Here is a 20,959-nt window from a genome sequence, read left to right as displayed (position 1 = left end):
AGGTGAATGACGTAGGCTGGCAATGTAGCCTTAGGCTACTACTGACCTGCCGAATCATCAGAAAAAAGAATCATCTGCTTCCTGATTGCAGATCCTGAAGGTAACCTGAAACTGCAGAAAGGGAGGGCACAGGTGGGGTTGGTGGGAAGGGGGTGGGGGTCTATAGTATTTCACATGTAATGTTACTACTTAAAAAATGCCATTCTTTGACAAAAACTACTTTTCAAGCTTGCTTATTTATGATCGATCTCCAACCTCTTTGGAAACATGAGTCCACTGACCCTTCTAGTGTCAACCCATCAGCAGCACATTAGGACCCTCTCTTCACATATCCAGCTGAGGTGTCATGGTTCCTTGTTACAGAAAAATCCCTGTCGATATTTTGAATTCTCTTGCTCTGCTGCCTTTATATCTCACTGGTGTGGCAATATCCCACCTCTGGATAAACCCAACTATTTTCTTTCTCCGTTCCTGCCATGACTGGCTGAGCACTGCTAGAGGAAGCCCACCCCAGGGCAGACTAACATCACTATGAACTAACAGTACCAACCTCAGAGAGGCGGTCACCTCTGTCCGCCCTCCCTATGTTTCTCAGACCACCTCATTCGCAATCGCTAAAATGACTATTTACCGGCTCCTGCTGGCTCTGCTGGTAGAGCCTGTGACTCTTGATCTCAGGGTTATAATTTCAAGGCCCACATTGGTTGTAGAGATTACTTAAAAATAAAATCTTTTTTGAAAATAAAAAAATAAATAAAATAAAATGACTACTTAAAGTGCCCTCATTTCTCCTCGAACCTCCAACTTTCCCATTCTCAATTTTCCTCTCTTTCCTCCAAGAAATGATGTATCCTCCTACTTCACAGAAGAAATGGAGACCATCTCACTCCATCTGTCAGCTTACTTTTGCACCCTTCTCATTCACCTTGTAGCAAAGAGAAACTACCCCTCCCCTCTTTGAGAACCAGCTCTCTTCTTTGGCTTTTATTTATTATCCTAAAAAGCTATTCCTTCAGGACTATGATAGTATTGAATTTCACCTCCTCTGAGCTTCACAGGAAATTTATATAATAGACTCTTTCTTATCCTTCTTGTATTTTCAAATCTTATACACACACACACATACACACACACACACACACACACACAAACACACACAATCTGAATCCATCTTTCCCCATGGACTTAAACAAGAGGCAAATCCCTGGCAATCAATTAATCAATCAATAGCCTCACATGGCCCTTCCATCACAGTTTAGATACCATTTCTTTTTTTTTTTTTAAGATTTTATTTATTTATTCGAGACACAGAGGAAGAGAGAGCAAGCAGGGGGAGGAGCAGAGGGAGAGGGACAAGCAGACTCCATGCTGAGTGCTCAGCCCGATGGGGGCTCCTCACAGGGCTCCATCTCAGGACCCTGAGATCATGACCTGAGCTGAGACCAAGGGTTAGACATTTAACCGACTAAGCCATCCAGATGCCCCAATACCCTTTCTATCCCCTTGTCCCCTTACACCCTATTCACTCTTACCTAAATAACTCTTGCTAAGTTCACTAATAGCTTTTAACATCTAAACCTAAAGGATGTTCATTTTGGATCCTCATCGTATATAATTTATCAGCAGTTTTGAGAAGGCTGACCTCTCCCTTGTGGTTTGCAAGACAGAACCACATCTAGTTTTGTTGCAACCTCTCTACTTCTCTGTGTTCTTTCTCCTTCTTCAAAGTTATTAAATGGAATTTTCCTATGTCCTCTTTACTTCTCTGTCTATGCTCTTAGGAATTTTATCCAATAGGACTTTAGCTATCAACCATCAACCATAAGCTAGTGACTTCCAAATTTACTTCTCCAGTCCAATCATTTATTCATTCTTTAAGAATTTATTAAATGCCTACAATATGCCAGTCACTTGGGATAAGGGAGTGAATGAGCTCAGACTTTTCTGAGTTTAAGACACATATATATAAAAAAAAAAAAAAACCCAACCAAACAAACAAACAAAAAACCATCTGTCCAGCTGCCTACTATTATCTCCACTTGAATGCCTCAAGGCATCTCATATTAACACATGTTAAACCAAGCACATTATCTCCTCCTCAAGTCTAATCCTCTTCCCAAGTACTTATTGGCACCACTTGACAACCAGTTGCTCAAGCTAGAAAACTAGGAGTCTTCTTCAGTTTTCCCTGATCCTTCACCCCTTCAAGCCCATTTCATTATTACCTCCTAAATACATCTTGATTCCATCGACTTGACTCTCTATCTCCACCTTCAACTCCTAATCCCATATACCATCATCACTTAATGATACTAACTCCTATAATCCCCCAGCTGGGTTCCCTGGTTCTGCTTCTCCTCCTTCCTTGTGTTTTAAAAACATAAATTTTATATTATGATCCATAACCCCTCTCCCCACACCACCATATTCGGCCCTCTTTCACTTCTTTAAACACACCGTGATCCATCCCACTACAGGGACTTTGCAATGCTGTTCCTTTGCAAAGGAATGTTCCCCCAATCCTCCTACCCCACGTACCTGCTTAAATCTACCTACAGGTCAAATTTTAGTATGCTTGTCAGTTCTTCTGTGAGCTAAACCCCACACTATGCTAGGTTCCCTACTGTATACCCTTGTTGTTACCTCCCTTCTTAGCACTTATCACAGTTGCAATTTTACATTTAATTGCATGTGATTTTTGAAATTAATATAGGTCTTCTCCAATAGATTGGAAGCATAATGACGACAGAGGCTATTTAATTTTTGCTCTCTGTTAATTGTTCAGCTTTCGTATAGTACCTATCACATGTTAGGTTTGCAATAAAGATTTGTTACATGAATGAATGAATAAATGAATGAATGAAAAAAATCATTCAAAATCCCATTACCCCAAAATAGGCAGTTATATTTTTGTGTATTCATTTCCAATAATTTTAATACAAACATATTTTGATATTTTTATAATTTAGATAGACACTGTATCTACAATTTTAATTTTAATACTTATATCAAACCCCAAGAGTTTTCTGAAATTATAAGTTATTCTTCAAAAACCACTTTTGGGGCTCCTGGGTGGCTCAGTCGGTTAAGCATCTGCCTTCAGCTCAGGTCATGATCCCAGGGTCCTGGGATCGTGCTCCAGAGCGGGCTCCCTGCTCAGTGGGGAGCCTGCTTCTCCCTCTCCCTCTGCCTGCTGCTCTGCCTGCTTGTGCTCTCTCTCTCTCTCTCAAATAAATAAAATCTTTTTAAAAATTTTAAAAAGACTCCACTTTTAATGGTTGTATAACATTCCAACTTATGAGTCTAGTTTAATGTATTTAAACACTCTCCTATTATTAGATACTTGGGATCTTTCCAATAGTTGTACTGTTATAAATAAAGCAACAGTAACCATTTTTGTGTATTTTATGTATCTAAATTGATGGCTACTTACATGAGACAAACCCTTAAAATGGGATAAATTCCAAGGTTAAGATGTATAAATTTTTTTAAGACTTGAGGATACCTGGGGCACCTGAGTGGCTCAATGGGTTAAGCATCCAACTCTTTTTATTAAAGGTTTTATTTATTTTTTTGAGAGAGAGAGCACAAGTGGGGGTGGGGGGGAAGAAAAGGGATAAGCAGATCCCCTGCTGAGCAGGAAGTCCCACATGGAGCCCAATCCCAGGATTCTGGGATCATGACCCAAGCGGATGGTAGCCACTAAACTGACTGAGCCACCCGGGTGCCCCAAGCATCCAACTCTTGATTTCGGCTCAGGTCATGATTTCAGGGTCATGAGATCAAGCCCCACATTGGGCTCCAAGCTCAGCACTGAGTCTGTTTGTCCCTCTCCCTCTTCTCCTCCCTCCACTCCCTCTCTCTCTCTCAAATAAGTAAAATCTTAAAAAAAAAAAAAAAAGACTTGGGAATACCTGAATACTAAGAATACAAGAGCAGTAAATTCTATTGTAGCATTTATATGTATCTCTGTTGAAATAAATTACTCAGATTTAGACTGCAAATCAGGGTGAGACCAATCGGTTTCCTGCAAGCATTTATTCAACTTTCAAAACTCTGCTTTGTGCATAGGTTACTCCAGAGCAAGAATGAGGAAATATTTTGCAGGATGGACTTATTTTTCAGCATTTTGCCCTAGTGTCTTGAAGAGAACTCTTTTGAGAATATGCTTTCCCCATTTGGAGTTTGGGTTTTGATTTTTGTGCTTTGTCTTTGTTTCTGCTTACAAATCTGATTACACTATTGATATAGTTCAGTAGGATTCTTCACAGTATGTCCTAGGACTAGTTATTTGATGCTTTACAAAATGAACATAAACACATCCTCAAGACTCTGCTAGTCAGATATGCTTAAAAGTTATTTCTTTGGATAAGTTAATCTAGGTCCGGTGCCCTGGGATAGGGTAAGTGATCAATTAAAGCATCAGGTGCTAGGGCTTGAGGAAGGTAAAATTATCTGACATGCTGGACATTCCCTCCCTGCTCTCAGCAATTACAGGATTTCCCTCTGGGAGGTTTCCACGCAAGAGTCTCAATTAGAAGAGTCTATTAACAAAAACAAAGCTTTCTAGACAAGTGTTTTTTGCAAGAATATTCCATTCAAAACAACCACAGCAATATTTTCAATAAATACGTTTATAATATTTCTGATATTCGATGTACACGTCAGAATCATCCATTTTTCATTCTGAGAAGATTCAATTCTCAGGCTACTATGTTAGCACACGTCAAGCTAGTAAAAGAAATCTATGCACGGCATGACCTACTTTTGATGTACTGATTTTTTTTTTCTCAAAAAGAATGAAAAACGGTCATTAAAAATTCAGGCGGAACTGCATTAACACAATGGATGTAAAAGCCTATTTCAACGCAGTGGAGTGCGCTGTAGCTTTCGTGAGATTGTACAGCTGATAATTTTTAGGTATATTTTGCTGTTAGATACATTATATAAATCCTCTCAGTTCTTAGAATATAGTTTAATTCAGAGTCATATCCTCAGTTCCCTGTTCTGGTACATAATTCTTCTTGTAAGGGGAAGAACCACCTTTATTAAGGTAGGTTAATTTTGATACCATGAACATTCGTATTTATATCATACTATTCTCATGTTTTTCATTTAGACATGCCCAGAGATACTCTGGCCTCTATAGCAGAATTTTCTTTTTATTACCTAATTCTTCTGTTTGGGTTGTTACAAAATGCATTATAAGTTTTTAAAACTTCTTCCTATGTTCACAACAACTCTATGACATATGCATACATGCTCATTTTACAGATGAGGATACTGAGGCTTAGACATTTAAATTACCGACCTAATTTAATCTAATTCAAAGCCTAGAAAAGGGTAAAGTCAACATTCTAACCAAGTTCTCTCTGGCTCTACACCTCTGTTCTTCCCACCACATCGGGTCATGAATCATATAACTGTACTACACCTAGTTGTGAACACAGAGATGACATAATTTCTGACCTGTCTTGGTGCTCGGTGACACCTAATTATTATCATCAACACCGTGTTTCTAGTGTCATCTAGCTATGAGCATTCCTCTGTCATTCCTTGCCTATTAAGTCTTTTTCGATCAAAGCATATTTTCCTTGCCTATGCCTCTTCTTTCTTAAGCCACACAATCTACTGAATGAATGAAATATCGTTTCTCATTTTCTCCTCCATATACACAAGTTGAGGACAGTGATTGCACAATAGAAAGAACACAGGCTTTTGACAGGTCGATCTGCATTTGAGTCCCAACACCACGACTTAGCAGCTACATAACTGTGGGCAATTATTCCTTGGAGACGAAGATCTTTTCATCTGTAAAGGGCATAATGATGCTTATCTTATAGGGTTTATAGATTAAAAACAATGCATGCACATAGTAGGTACTCAGTAAATAATTTCTCTCATGATTATTTTCATTATACCATATGCTTCCGTTAAATCAGACCACATGTCCGCTCCACCCCCAGTATTGTCTATGCTTTGCCACACCACTTGTCTGTAATTCTCACCCACCCCATTTTCATCCAATTTATTCTTCAACCTTAGCTCAAAAATCACTTCCATCAAGCTTTCCCAGCTCCTACTAAGCGGGAGAGAGCTCTCCTTTATCTGAACAGCTCTAGCACTTGGAACTTGCTTAGCTTCCCTGTATCTTGTAGCGCAATATGTTTATTTTTGTCCACTGTGTCATTAAACTGTAAGAACCTCGATTACATGGTCAACATCGTAATCGTCCCAGTTCTCTCCACAGCGTCTAGCTCAGGACCTGGCACTCCGTATATGGATGAATGAATCAGGTATATAAATGAAATCTCTATTCAGTATTCTTTCTTTAATAGTCTCAAAATCTCTTAATTTAAAATGTGCGGGAACCCTTAAGCTAACAGTTTTAGAGATAGGACTCATTTCTACAGTGACCAAATAAAAACCTCAACTCCTTGACCCTTCCCCAGAACATCCCTACCAGGATGGATACACATAAACTGGAAAACCCAGAGGAGATTAGGAGTTCTGAGATATATTGTAAAAAATGTAGTTTGAAACAAAAAGAATGGGAAGATGGGCAGTACTGTGGTATGAAGGGAGAAGTAATGTGGAAAATCAGATAGAAAAATAAAGTGCTTCTAACAGAGAATGAACATCCTTTGGTCCAGAAAAAGAAACCTCCGCGATGTTGGAGCACCTGGGTGGCTCAGTTGTTGGGCATCTGCCTTTGGCTCAGGGCTCAGGGAGTGATCCCAGCATTACGGGATCGAGCCCCACATCAGCCTCCTTCGCTGGAAGCCTGTTTCTTCCTCTCCCACTCCCCCTCCTTGTGCTCCCTCTCTCGCTGGCTGTTTCTATCTCGTCAAATAAATAAATAAAATCTTTAAAAAAAAAAAAAGAAAAGAAAAAAGAAACCTCCGTGATGTATTTGTGAAAAATCAAACAATTTTACACTATAATTGATTCTTATACTAAGGTTCTCTAGAGAAACAGAAACAATAGGCATATATACATATATATGTAAAGAGATTTATTATAAGGAAATGACTCAGGATCATGGAGGCTGAGAAATCCCACAGTCTGCCATCGGCAAACTGGAATCACGAGATACTTGGTACAGTTCCAGTCCAAAGTCAGAAGGCCTGAGAACCAGGAGTACGAATGGTGTACATCCCAGTCTGAGAGCAGAAGACCAACTTCCCAGCCCAATTAGCCAGACAGAGACAGAATTCTCCCTTCCTCCATTTTTCATTCTCATCAGGCCTTGAAGGTTTCAGATGACGCTCACCCACACTGGGGAAGACAACCTGTTTACTCAGTGTACGAATCCAAAGGCTAATCTCATCCAGAAACATCCCCACCTAGACACACCTAGAAATAATGTTTTACCAGCTCTCCAGGAAACCCTGAGGCCAGTCAAGTTGACACGTAAAACTAACCATCACAACGCTCGAGTTTAAAAGGATGTAATTTTGGCAAAAATAAGGAAATTCAGTGACTCGTACCATGGTAGCTAATAACTCGTTGGTGAACACAGCCACAGGCCTGCAGGTGAATCCCTGCAGACGGCCCCAGGCCAGAGAAGGAAGTCGGTGCTGAAACCCAGCAGGTGCTCTGCACAGCCAGCCATGCCACGCTGGCCTGGAACTACCTCCACCTGGAGGAACGGTACCTTCTGATAATTGGTCGAGTAGCTGTGAACCTGAGGGGTTGTCACAGAAGACCTGTTCCAAACTGTCTCCTATGGTCAACGACGGCCTGTCAATAAACCCTTTGGGCGTTCCGATAAAAGCGTGCCTCTTCTTTTCCCTAGTAGGTCTGTGTCCCTTAACACCGCCTGCTGTGAACTGGGGCTGTAAATACTGAAAGTTCAAAAATATTCAGTGCAGCAAGACCTCACCTGCACTTTTGCCATATATAAATTCTTTTAGGGCAAGAAAAACACCTTAAAGTATTAAAAATAGATAGCTCTTGGGTGAATCTTTGAAAACAGACATGCTTTCAATCTATTGTTTTATTTAAGAATACCAGTCTTACGTGGGAATCCCACTATTTATGCAAAGGACATCAGAGAAAGACTTGTCACATGTACTCCTGAGAGGGAAACTTTCTCTCCCACTACTCCTCCCACTTCTAAAGAGGCACCTTCTCAAAGCTTGTTTCTTTAGAAGCTTTAGAAAGTAGGTGGAACAGAAGAGGATGACAATGTCATTCCTTGCGACGCCACAGCATACAATGAAACTCCTCTGCCACTCACCTCAGTGTATTCCCTTCTGCTGAGACAAATTCTGATTCTCTGCAATCTTGACCTCAAACCGCTAATAAAACCATCATAATTATGGACTTGCATCCTGGCTTGCTGATAGCCGCCCACCCACACGAGCCGTATAAGCAGCAGCTTCCGGAAGTCTGAGGGTAGGATCACTTTGTGTGGGACAGTGGGAGGATGAGGGCAACAGCACTGAATGTGGGGTCTGTGCTCTGAGGCTTCCGGGAACCCAGGGGAGGTGACGGGAGGGGTCTCCTCTGCCTCAGAACCTGGAACAATGTGGAGACAATTACACAGGCGGGAACAGTGGACAAAAATAGGCCAGCAGCAGCATCATGCACTCCCCTCTGCCTGGAGTGTCCTTCCCTGCCCCTCCCCTTATGGGCATTCTACGCATCCCTAAGGACCACTTAAAGACCTGCTTCTCCAGGAAGCCTTTCCTAATCTTCCTCTTTCGCTCTCCCCTCTTTCTCCCTCTCCTCCACTAGTACATGCTCAGAATTCACCTTCATTCCCTTCCTTTCTGATGTTAACCTCTATTGCACTTACTCCTCTTATTGGTATTTAAGTATATCCTGTTTATTGTGTTTGAATTTTGGGGGTTTGTCTCCCAGATAAACCACAGACAACTTGAGGGTGGAGACCAAACTTGGTTCATCCCTACATACCCACAACACGAGGCACAATGCCTTGTTCACAGCAGTAGACAGGGCCTTTGCACATCCTGTTTTATTAACCCAGGAAACACCTCTCTATTCTCCACCCACCCACCCTACCCCCTTAATCAAGTTTACTACTACTTGTTAAGAAAGAAACATTCTCCTCTCACTCCTCATGCACTGTTCATGAGGAATTCCCACGGTGACATTTATGGTCTTTTGTCCGTCTCTCTCTGACTCACTCCATCCCAGGACAGGGAGCTGCATGTGACTGGGGTGTTTGCAAGAAGGGACCGAGTAACCCCAGTCAGGCTCTTATCTTACTCCCTATTCCAGGTTTCATGAGAGTGTATTCTGGTCTGCGATCTGATCTGGCCTGCAGTTTTAAAGCATAAATTCAATTCAGAGAAGTATTAGCAAGCTTATCTGACTGTATATGTAAGCTCTATCCTAAATTGTATCCTTAATAAAGTTGATATTTTGATCTCCATCTGTCTGACTCCTTTGTCTTCCTCTCAATTGTTCCCAAACTCAAGCAGGAGAGGAGTGTTACGTACGGTCCTCCTAATGTCTCATTACTAGTCCTATTTCCAATTATAACAGATACATCAATTCCTTGGAAATTCTTCCCTGACCATCGAAACTTGGTTGGCTTCTCCTGTACATCATATATATGATATATTATATAATATATTATATTATATATATAAATATCACTTTATCTTACCTGTTTTCCCCTCCATGCCACTTATCCAACAGCATATTTTTCTGTGGGACTGCTTTCTTATATTTTTTATTATAGACCATTTCAAATATATACAGAAGCAGAGAGAATAGTATATGGATCCCCACACACCCATCAACCAGCTTCATCAATTACCCACCCAACTTTATTTCATCTGTACCCCCACCCTCCTCCACAAACCCAGACAACTCTGAAGGAAACATCCCAGACATCACACCACGATACCTATATTTACAGCACATATCTCTAATACACATGCACTAACCGTTAATGTTTGATTTTTTACTTCACCTGTTTGTGGAATTATTTATTACGATAATTTGTACTCCTTCCCACAGATTATGAACTCCGTGTGTCAGAGAATTCGTCTGTTTTATCCCGATTATATTCCTAGTACGTGCTCAATAAATTAAATATAAAGGAAGAAATTTTAAAAGTGAATACAGAAAACCATTTGCAACTTGGAGGCCAGACAGCATCCATTCCCCTTCTTTTGGTAACGACACCCAGAAGTTCTCTCAACTCTCAGTCCCTGTGATTCAAGAAGCGTTGGCTCTACCCCTGGCTCTAGGGTTACGGCACATGGATCAGGACCGACAAAGCAGAGTAATGCAACCTCATGGCCAACAATACCAGTTTAACGATAAGCACAGGACCCAGTCAAAGTCAATGGGTTGCTGGGAAACTTGGTGCATAGCCGGGAGAGAGGCAAGCACTTTCTCCTACTGGACGTGAACCTGGAGAATGAGAGGTTCATATCACTGCAAGGCCGGAGTGTATTTGAAAATGGCTCTGTCATAGAGGATGGAGAACCAAGGGACAGGGAGAGAAATCAGGGCCTAGAGAAAGCACTCGAGTCAAACATCATGGGAATCAAACCTACCAGGGGATTTTTAAAGTTATGTTACTCAGTGAATACCCTGTTGGCTTAGACAAGCTTGGGGTATAGTTTCCAAGACTTTTCAACTGAAGGTTCCTGTCTGATTAGAAGGAAAGAGGGAAAAGATAAAGAGTAAAGAGAAAACCACTTGCATGGTAAGTAAAATATATTCTTTTCAGTAGAGTCCTTGGCGTAGTAATCACATATCCTGAGTTTTTACGGCAGATCAAACTTCCAGCTATCAGATTCCTCATTTATATGATGAGGGGAACTAAGTGGTCTCTAAATCCCCTTTGAGACATTGTGTGAGTTTTGTAGGGAAAGCCTGAGAGAGCACACAGAGGGATCTGGACTTCCTTGCTGGAAATAGCATCTGCTTACTGGCATATTTCCTTTCTTGGTTTAATTCATTTGAAAGCATTTCATATCTTCTAGGAAAAAAATAATAACTTCCAAAGTGAGAAAGACCCCTGCTCGGCATTTCACTTCTGGGCAGCAGACACTCTATAGGAAAAATAAGTCTTTCCTCACTCACTGTGGCCCAAGACTGTAATATAATATCAGCACTATGAAAGCACTTCAGATATGAAGCATCATCAACAGGGAGCCGGAGATAAGCTTTTAACAATTTTCCCCAGTACAGACTTTGCCTTCTGCAAAGAATAAGCTCACTTTAGCTGCTATGGAGATCACTTGTTTTCTCTTAAACACACATGTGTCTTTATTTCAAGTTCCTCTTTTTGGAACAGTATGAAAATGTTCACCTGGTTGAAAGACAAATCTCAGAATAATACTAGAGGCAACCAAAGAAATTGTCTAATATTTAGGAATCTCTTGGCTTTCAAGTCTCGTATTTTCTCCTAACAGAATTTAAAAACTACATTTATGGAGTTGCAAGTAGGAATCAACTTTTATTGAAGGAAGTCAAATTACACTGTGGCAGGAAAAGAAAATGGTCTCAAGAAACATGGCGATATGGAGAGGTCCTCTGGCTATAGTTCTCCCATTCACTACCTACTCTCCCACAAGGTCAGAAGGAATGAAACTTGGGTAGAGAACCTACTTCCCCTCCGTGCTCTCCTCCACCGGAGAAGACCCAGGAGCTGGAAAGATTGCTCGTTTGAAAGACACCTTCTCTGCTCTCCCTGAAATCTCTATTTTATCCAAATTTCTTAATGTAGAGATTCATAAAATCTTTCTAAGGAGCAGTGTGACAATAGAATTATCAATACCTTAAAAGCAGACATATCCTTTGCGGCATCCAAGATGGCTCCTGGAACTCACTCCTTCCCGGAGTTCCCTCCCACGGTGAATGGCGGCTGGACGACGGTAGTAGCATCCTTCTGCTGCTGGGACACACCGCTACGTGTGTAGCTACTTAAAACACCACAGACTTAGCGTCTTCAAGTTCTGGAGGCGAGAAGTTCAAAATGGGTCACAATGGGCTAATATCAAGCTGTGGACAGGGCGTGTTTTCTCTGAAGTCTCTAGGGGAGGATATGCTTCCTTGCCTTTTCCAGTTTCCTTGGCTCGTGGCCTCCTACCAGCCAGCAATCACATCACTTTGACACCTGTGTCTGCAATCTCATCTCCTTCTCTGACTCTAACGCTCCTGCTTCCCTATTTTACTTATAACAACACTTGTGATTACATTGGATCCACCCGGATAATCCAGGACAATCTGCCTATCTCAAAATCCTAACTTAACAAGAGCTGTAAATTCCCCTTTGCCATAAAAGATAAGTTCCACTGCTTTAGGACATTTTTGAGGGATCATTATTCTGCTTACCACCGTGACCAATAGAAAATGGCAGAAGTAACAGCGTGTGATTTCCTTTGTGAGGTCATGGAAGGCAATACAACTTCAGTCTTGCTTTCTGGAATGTTTTTTGTTCTGGGGAAATCAGCTATCATGTGTGAGGACAGTCAAGCAGCCCCATGGAGAGGCCCATGTGAAGAAGAACGTTTTCCCACCCACAACTGGCATCAACTTACAGCCACATGTAGGGCCACATGGAGTAGATTCGCTATCTCTGGTCGAGCCTTCAAATGATGACAGCCCAGCCAACATCTGACTGCAACCTCAGGAAAGACCCTGTCTAGCCACTCCTGAATCCCTGACCCAACAATAATACATTAGTTTTGCTTTATGCCTCTAAATATAATTGGGGCCATTCATTATGCAGCATTACAACTGACATACCCTTTGACCCAACAATTCCACTCCTAAAAATGGAGTCAGTTGTATGAGAAGAGAATTCTGAGGAAAGATTAGTGCACAAAGTCATTACCTGCACACAAAATTCTGAATAGAGAAGCTCATCGGAGTTTTTATTAATGAAACTTTAAAGATAGCCTTAGTAGGCAGCCATGGGGGAATTGGTTAATTAAAGTAAAACATACCCATATATTGGATGAGCAAGTATCATGTTGCAGAACATAAAAGTTATGTTGTACAACAATAGTTCTCAAACCTTTCTGGGTAAAACCTTTTCTGTAAGTAAAACTTTTAAGAGCAGCATGCACAATAAAAGCAAATCTTTCCAGCTGAGATAGGTTCAGGTTCCCAGAGCCAGCCCCTGGTTAGCAGTGATGTACCCCAAGGACACCTAGGATTCTGGAAGCACAGTTTGAAAGTCACTGTTCAAAGAGAATCTTTAATGTCACATGAACCAGTATACCAACTGAAAGAAGCAAGATCTCTGTTTTTTGCCATGTGCTTATCTCCCTCACCAGCCTCATCTTAGACGCTCCGCCCTTGCCATCAGCACCCCGGGCCTTCTGGCTTGCTCAGCTGTCAACTTCCTCCTCAGTAAAAACCTCCATGTCCATTTCTTCCCTTCTTCCCACACTAACCCAGATTGGATCAGGTCCTGAGGCTGGAAGTCTAAGATTAAGGTGTTGGCAGGTTTGATTTTTTTCTGAGGTCTCTCTCCTTGGCTTGCAGATGGCCAATTTCTCCATGTGGCCTCACGTGGTTCCGTTTGGTCTATGTCCTAATGTCCCTATCTGGTCCCTATGTCCCAATTTCCTCTTCTTATGAGGACACCAGTCATAGTGGATTAGGGCTATTATGGACTGAATGTGTCCCCCGGAAATTCATATGCTGAAGTCCTAACCCTCAATGAGATGGTACTTGGAGGTGGGGTCTTTGGAAGCTAATTAGCTTTAGATAGGTGGGACCCTCATGATGGGATTAATGTCCTTGTAAGGAGAAGAGGCTAGAACTCACTCTCTCACTAGCACTCTTTTTCTCTCTCTCCCTTTCTCTCTCTCACCCCCACGTCCTCTCCACCCCTTCCTCTCCCTCCCCCTCTCCTTCTCAGGGCCCTGTGGGGATATAGTGATGTGGCTGGCTGCAAGCCAAGAAGAGAGCTCTCATCAGTAACCAAATTTGTTAGCACCTTGATCTTGGACTTACCCTCGGAGCTGTGAGAAATAAATGTCTCTTTGTTTAAGCAACCCAATCCAGGGCGCCTGGGTGGCTCAGTTGGTTAAATGTCTGCCTTTGGCTCAGATCATGATCCCAGGGTCCTGGGGTCAAGCCCCCCATTATGGGGCTCCCTGCTCCACAGGGAGCCTGCTTCTCCCTCTCCCTCTGCCTGTAGCTCCCCTGCTTGTGCTCTCTCTCTCTCTGTGTCAAATAAATAAATAAAATCTTTTTAAAATAAATAAATGAACCAACCAACCAAACAACCCAATCCATGGTACTTTGTTATAGCAGCCCAAGAAGACTAAAGCAAGGGACCACCCTAATGAGGACATCATGTCCTCCTGATTCGATGTGACGAGAAGGGCGCCTCATCTCTGTGGTATTCTTTCCAAAACCCATAACCCTAGCCTAACCTTGGAAAAAACAAAATCAGACAAATCCAGATCTGAGACATTCTACAGGATAGGTGTCCAGTACTCCTCAAGGCCATCGAGGTCTTGGGGGAATAGGGGTTTAAAAAAAAAGTAAAGATTGAGAATCTGTCAAAGACCAACAGAAACATTAACAGAAAAACTGATGAAATCCAAATGAAGTCTAGAGTGTAATAAAAAAAAATAAAAAAGCCTATCAAGAATCAAAGCTTGACTCTGATATCTAACTTGAGAAAAAAAAAAAAATCTCACAATTCCCTAGAAGCAGGGCAATTTACATTCTCGATACAGGAATGGGAATGGGGCAATAACCTCATCAAACCCACAAAAAAGTCCCGATTCAAAGTAACTTGTTGGAAAATCTGCCTCTCACTCTGCGTACATTCGAATCCTCTTGATGGTCTTGTATAAGATGTATTAGAAAACACTGGTTCCTTTCCATTCTCCCTTCTACATGCCACAGCCAGAATGCCAAGTCAGCTTGAAACCATATTATATTAGGAAAACGTATTATAGGTTCTTTTTTAAAAGCTTCAAGTTGAATAAACTGAGCTCTAAAAGCATAAATATTCACTCACACAATATACCCAATGCTAAGGCGGTTTTAATCCCTTGAAGGAAGATTGTTAAGACGTACAAAACTTCCAAGGAAAAAAATGAGTAAATGATTTAACAAAAAGAAAAAGACATATGTAACCTTGTATAATCATATCAGAGGGCCGTCCTTATAAATGTAAACTAATAAGCAGAATAATAGTCTTTCATTTCAGTGGTACTATAAAAAGCCACCAAATTTAGAAACTTTTCCACCACTGTTTCAGGGAAGGAGATACTTAAAAAACTGAGTACATTGTCTTTTGCTCAGATAATCTTTTATGTTACCCAAGCCGTTGCCCTCCTTTTCTGGCCTTTTCCCTTTCCTGATTCCTTAAATCCATCTTTCTCCTCTGTCTAAAATCAGAGAGCATAATTAGAGGGCATGTGGCTCCACCTTTTATGGAAATAGCTCTATTCCCTATTTGCATGTGTTTGGACCCATTACCAGCTGTCTGTAAAAGCAGGAGGGTGACCATTCCTCCTTATTATCCAGGCAGATTCTGTTCAAAGCCAAAGATTAGAACAGTGCAAATGGTAGAAAATGGCTTTTTTTTCTTTTGAAAAATACAAGAGCAGTTTAAAGTGAATAGAAATTAGTGGATCAGTGAACTGGAAGGAAACGTTATTGCCTCTGAAATAGCCTTGCTCCCACTCAACTTTGCATAACAATATTCAGTTTGCTATTATGTAGCACGACTTCCAGCCGGCTGCCCAGCCCAAACCGGGAAAGTTCCTCTGTCTACCATGGGCTTGGTGCGAATGAGATGCACAATGCCACCAAACACAGTTAAACCTTTTAGAGAGGACGGTCTTTTAAATCTAAGCAATTATTTCTGCCATTAACAGGTGTAAAATGTCTTCTAACAAGAAAGTGCAGAACAGCAAATGTGCTTTTGAAATATGCAGCACAAGTTGCATATAAATAAGACATTCTAGGAGTCTATCTGCTTCAATTTTATAAAGCAGATGTCTGCTGTCCTAAGCAAATAGTTCAAGTTGTTTCCAAAATATGGAGGCAAAAAGCAATAGAGGTACCATTTACACACTCATTAGTAAGAGAGGAAATGCATCTGCTTTGGAAAATTGCTGCTCACTAAAAAGCAAGTTTCCCTAGCAACAGCTACATCACACAACTCCGACCACTTTCTAAGCTACAAGAGAAATTATAGGAAAATATATAAAAAGATTTTTATCGAATATTTTTTATCTTTGCCATGGGAACATTCCCCCTAAGCTAAGATATGCCTAGGGAAATTAAGACTTGCCATACACCAAGCAAGAAAAAAAAATTTTTTTAAGGGTGTATCTATAATTACTCATCCTTTGCTAAGGGCAAAAAGATGGAAAGCCATTCTATAACATCAGATGACAGGGAGTGAGAGAGAGAGAGAGTGCAAGAGAGGCAGAGAGAGGCATGTGTAAACCAGGGAAGTGGATAGAGAGGGGGTTCCCTGCCTCAGGCATCATCTCAGTAAGGGGTATGGTTGGTTTGGTGACCCCTGGCTCCATTCTTTTCTTTGTGGCTTTTCTTGTTTCCACCCCTAGCTGAATAATTGTTACAAATCAAACAATTTCTAATTGGATGATAACAGAATCAATAGGTAGGAGCTCTAAATCCCATAATTCTGTCTGTAGTTATTTAACCCCACCCCCAGCTGCCATTGGTGATATTAAGGGAGGAGGTGGGCATTTCTTCTGTCATCCTTCTGTCCAAAAGCTTTCATTATTCAAAAAGGCACTTAGAATTCCCTCAAAGTTCATCCAAATCCAGTAGGGAATATCTTGATTTTTCCAGAAAAAGAAAAAAAAAACTATAAAACATGTCTTTTTGCCATGAGAACTGAAATAATGTCTAAAAATAAAGTGGAACATCGGAATTTTCCAGCATTTCTGGATTGTTCTGATGTATATGTGCTGTTTTAACCGAAATGCTGCTTAGGAATACAGCATACTTCCTCTTAGTGAATCGTTACCTTATAATACCATACTTGAATGTATTTTAATTGCTGATCCCAGTTTTAATTCCATAAATCAGAACTTGTTTTCAACGTCTTTTCATTGTATCAGGTAACATTTAATACAGCCTATCTCCGCCTAGAGGGTCACTTTCGGTCCTACATCTGAGAGAGTGAGCATGAGGGAGCCAAAATTGTAGGAGCAGTCTCCAACCCACCAGCTCATGGGACTCTGAGATGGGGAAAATATAACAACAAAGCAAGTCTATGGCTTTAAACTCAAATGCAGTATCCTGCAAAAACCAAGATGCTATCAACAATGGAAGAAAGGAGCTGAGATCAACTCAGTTCCTGTTGAGTGCTATGCATCGTACCTACATTCTTCCCTTGGTCCTTAAATTTTTCAGATGAGGGTTTTGAAGCTCAGAGATGAGTCATTGGACCAGCATCACCAGGGAGTAGTGGCAGAGCTGAGATCCAAACTTGAGTCTGTCTAAAACCATAGCTTGTGCTCTTTGCATCAATCTCCCTTTGCCCCTCTGGTCACAGGGATTATTTTTGTTCCCATATTTTATTTTTCTTACCCGGACTTCTCCTTGCCAGGGCTCACACACTTGAGCCTTTGTTCTTTTTAGACAGAACGGCTTCATTTACAAATGTGAATTAATAGCCAAATTTAAAGCCAGAGAATTCATATAAAGTCTTGATTTGGGGCTGCTTCTTCAAAAGAAAAGCATAAAACGATGCAATGGCACCAGGATTCCCTCATAGCCACTGACACCTGAGGGATGGCTGTGTGCTCTTTCTTCGGGTGTCCTCAGCCTGTCACATTCACAAGTTAACTGCCTGGCTCTGACGGGCAGGCCCCTGAGTTTGCCATTTCTGGATGAATGGTATCAAAAGGAGCCACCTTATCTTCTGAACATTGTCTGCAAACAGCGCCAGGGCCTTACAACTTGGGAATGGGTACAGGAGAGCTGGCTGGAGGCTGTAAAACATAATGAAGGAAAGAAATAAGACTGAAGAGCCTGTGAATTCATTTAGACTAGCTCAGGCTCTAAGCAGGAAAGAACATGAGCCAAGATGTTTGAAAATTAGTCATAAAAAAAAAAAAATTAAAGACCCGTCCTCAGCCAAATAATGATCTTCCATGAAATTTCAGCTAAGGAGCTAAAAAGAGCAGGCATCAAAGAATCTAAAAACTAGAATTCTCATTTTCACCCATTTTACGAACTCACTTTGTGATCTGTAAGCAGCACTCAGCCTGAGGAGGCTTTGGGTGTCACATCTGTAAATGGAAAGAACTGGATTTTTGCAGGGACAGCAGCCATGCAGGTAGAAATAAAGGAAGACAGTAGTGAGGGACTGGGTCTGCATGGGGGACACGAAGGAAGGGGACAGCGGCCGCGGCACTCCAGCCCAGTGTTGCCATCGGGGATCTGGCCTGAGTGTTGTCCAAATGTCCCACTTGGCCAGAGTAGCCAGAAACATTTGTGAGTCTGTTTTTGAAATGTCTGACTTTTGAAAATATCACCAACGAATTCGAAGTTGTTAAAACACCACCTAAGCCAACTGTGGGCAATGAAGAAAAACGTCTCTGGGCTGCAGTGGCCTGCAGGTCCTCAGTTTTCTGCCTCTGGCTGAAACACCATTTAGCATTAGGATTTGGTGATTTTAAGTGCTGAGTAGATAGAATCATCGCTGGGAAGAAGAGAGAGGTGTAGGTGGGTATGTTTTCAGCGGAAGAGCTCAAAAAGATGAAATGTGTGGCACTCGCTAAGTGGCCCGTTTTGCCATCCTCCTCTGAAACTTGCATTTCACGAGTACAAGGCAGGAGATGTGGGCAGACACTCTGTGAGCATCGCTCACGGAGTCTGAGTGGGGAGATGCCGCTGGAGACGCGAAGGAGGCGCGGAAGGCACAGACTGCCCTCCAGGGACGCAGCAGACTTGCACCCATTCCCAGGAAAGCCACGAAGGAAGTAGGTAAGAACATTTACGTGCTTGGTGTTTCATAGATCCCAGGTAGTCCCTAAATCTTTAAGGTCGACGCCAATGTTACCGGTCATTATCGCAACAACAAGGTACTGGGCATTTTTCCCGAACCAGTGCGAAGTGATTTAATGTAGGTCTCATGTTACCAGGAGCATGGCCAATATACAGATGAGAAAAGCAAGACTTTAAGACAGATTCAGTCATTTGACACAAATATCTACAGCTAATTAATAAGCGGTGTGATTCAAACCAAGGTCTCTGTCTACACTGCTTTTCCTCTTCACTCTTTTCTGCTTCTCTAAAAACGTAGGGGGCTGATTAAAAATCCCATCACCGGGAAGCAGTAGGATGGAGATTCCGTTGCAACTTGGAGTCCTCAGAACCCCTGGCTGTTTGCGTACCATCTATCCCTCAGTAGCACCAGGCCAGACGCAAGTCCCCAGGATACAATGCACTTGAAAGCTGTCCCCCTAAACTCTTCTTGAATTCGCTGTCCTTTGGTTTTCATTTCTGGGACACGGTGTACACAAGGTACGTAAGCCCTGACTCCCCTAGAGAGGGAAAGCAACTCTGGGCTAAGATAATTAGACAACATTTAATAATCATTGTTCCACCTTTCTCCAATAAAGCAAAAATATTAAAGCGTGAATGACAGAGTACTTAATTTTTAAAAAACACAAGAAAATATAGAGCGTCTGAAAAAGAATGCTAGTACAGTGAATATATTTCTATTCAGTTTGCCACTTGCTTCCCATGTGAGAAAAATATTCTAGACATGATTTCCAAGTACGAAAAGAAACGCAAAAACCGGCCAAGTAGAGAGTGTGGAGCTAGAGAGAGCCACACCGACCCTGACACCAGGGAGCTCCTACTCTGTGCGCTGTCCTAAGCACTGGACACGTAGGACCTTCTTTCCTCCTCACCCCACTCCACTTTCCAGATTCGCTCACTGAGACACACAAAGGTGAAGGGACGTGCCCAGGGTAACACAGGGAGTGGTGGAGGCAGCTTTCAGACCCAGGCGCAGGCTCCCGTGCCTTGATGCCCTCCCAAAACGGCCAGGCAACGGAAGGCACAGTCTCACTTGGCCATGCATGATTTCTAGGATTTGGAGATTGCTCTTTTCTTCGGTTTCTTCCCATTCTCTAAGAGTACGTGATTCACGTGGAGGGATTCACACAGATATACTTCGGGTTCAAATGACACCTGCAGAAATCTTTGTAATGTACATGTTAATTCCTACCACTCGGTAGGGCCCTGTTGAACACAAATACTGAAAATCACAGACCCCTTAGACACAAGAGCGCTTGGAATTGCACATTTAATAAAGTGTTAACTAAATGAACTCACAGACCAAAATAAATAAATTAATTAAATAAACAAATAAATACACTCACAAACCAAGACAGGTACTTATATGAGGCAGAGGCACGCAGTGTCTGCTTAGTAAGTGTCTGATGAATGAATGCATGTCGTGTCTCTTAAAATTTATTTATTCATTCAGCAAATACTGATTTGGTGCCAACTCTGTGTCAGGCACCGTTCTAGGCAATGGACAGACAACAGTGAGCAAAACAGACGAAACCTCTGCATTTGCGCAGTTCACATTCTGATGGACAGAAACTGAAAATAAAGAGGATAAGTCAGATAGTTAGCATGTTAGTCATATAAGCTAAGAGGAAAAATAAAGACAGAAGTGTTTTTGCAATTTTAGATAAGGTAGCAGGAAAAGGCGTCCCTGATTAAAAGAGTCAATGCTTTTAAAATAATGCCCTGGTAAAGATTTTTAAACGTGCTTTTAAACATTTGAAACTTTGGTACCCCATATATGTAGTAAATTTAGTCAACTATATTCAATTACTATTGTTGGGTATGAGAAATGTGATTTTCTAGACTCGGAAGAAATTGTAGGGAGTTACAAAGCATGATAGAAAGAGAGGATGTATCTTACAAATCACTAAAGACAGATCTAGGTTATCATTGTTTTGCTTATTTATATTGATATCTGATA

General features: G+C 41.5%; 1 protein-coding gene across 2 annotated transcripts in view; it reads right to left on the bottom strand.

Moving 5' to 3' along the window:
* MACIR (macrophage immunometabolism regulator) overlaps window positions 1-20,959 on the bottom strand; it is a 145,568-nt gene that overhangs the window by 91,862 nt on the left and 32,747 nt on the right. For both annotated transcript variants that reach the window (XR_004624173.1, XR_004624174.1), the window contains exon 3: window positions 11,771-11,948. The gene's annotated coding sequence lies outside the window, so the exon portion shown is untranslated. The remainder of the gene's footprint in view (window positions 1-11,770; window positions 11,949-20,959) is intronic.

The sequence above is a fragment of the Ailuropoda melanoleuca genome, chromosome 3 (genome assembly GCF_002007445.2).
Source record: "Ailuropoda melanoleuca isolate Jingjing chromosome 3, ASM200744v2, whole genome shotgun sequence".
In the NCBI taxonomy this organism is placed as follows: domain Eukaryota; kingdom Metazoa; phylum Chordata; class Mammalia; order Carnivora; family Ursidae; genus Ailuropoda; species Ailuropoda melanoleuca.
Note: the sequence above shows the minus strand (reverse complement) of the source record. Positions and strands in the feature narration are given on the sequence as shown.